This window comes from Austrofundulus limnaeus, unplaced genomic scaffold, assembly GCF_001266775.1.
Source record: "Austrofundulus limnaeus strain Quisiro unplaced genomic scaffold, Austrofundulus_limnaeus-1.0 Scaffold1520, whole genome shotgun sequence".
In the NCBI taxonomy this organism is placed as follows: Eukaryota; Metazoa; Chordata; class Actinopteri; order Cyprinodontiformes; family Rivulidae; genus Austrofundulus; species Austrofundulus limnaeus.
The window spans coordinates 4,023-4,945 of record NW_013953922.1 but is presented as its reverse complement, the minus strand read 5'-3'; positions in this window follow the sequence as shown (position 1 = coordinate 4,945).

Below are 923 nucleotides of genomic sequence, written 5' to 3'. Positions count from 1 at the left end.
TACACGTACAGAATGACCCTACACCTAGTACTTCAGGTGTTCAGACCCGATCTCAAGTAAAGAAGGAAACATCACACATATATCCACAATTACCATCTGAAACAATGCCTCTCATTGAAGTTGCAGATCCAAATGGACAAGATGGGGCTACAATGCATGTGTTCAGACCCTGGTCACTTATGGAAGCGCAAGCTGCAGTTCAGGGAGTAACGCCATACATGCAGGATGTTGATAGGTGGGTAATGGACATGTGGGATGTTATTCATTCTTACAAGCTGAATGGTGTAGAAGCTGGCCAAGCGCTACAGTCTTCGATAGGGAAGAATTGGGCCAGAGTTAGAGGAAATTATTCAGGACGAGCTAGAAGTGGCCAACCCTTCTCATATAAAGTAGACTTAGATAATGGTGTGGACGGAGAATACAGACTACAGCTTGAGGCTGTTATGAACAAAATGCTTGAGACTTTTAAAAGGAAAGCAAATTATTCTGAACTCAACGCGACTAAACAAAAAATAAATGAATCTGTAGACGATTTCCGAGTACGTTATGAAGAAGCTTTTAAAACTCACAGTGGTATCAGGGAGGATGAGGATGAAGCTGGACCTTTTCAACAACAGTTGAAGCAGGGCCTGATCCTCAATGCTAGGAAGGACTTAAGTGACTGGGTGAGCAAACACTTTGTGAATTTGCCCTCAGCCAGCGTTCCACAGACTATGGAATGGCTCAAACATGCAGAAAAAATTAAGAACCTCCCAAAAGATAACACCACCACTTCCACCTTTTTCCAAAATGTGCAACCTAGACCTCCAGGTAGGGGGCGTGGTAATTTTAGAGGGAGGGGCCAAAAAGGGACATCCAGAGGACGCACCTTACCTTTCAGGGGCTCCGAAGGATGCTGGCTCTGTGGAGATCCGAGTCATTGG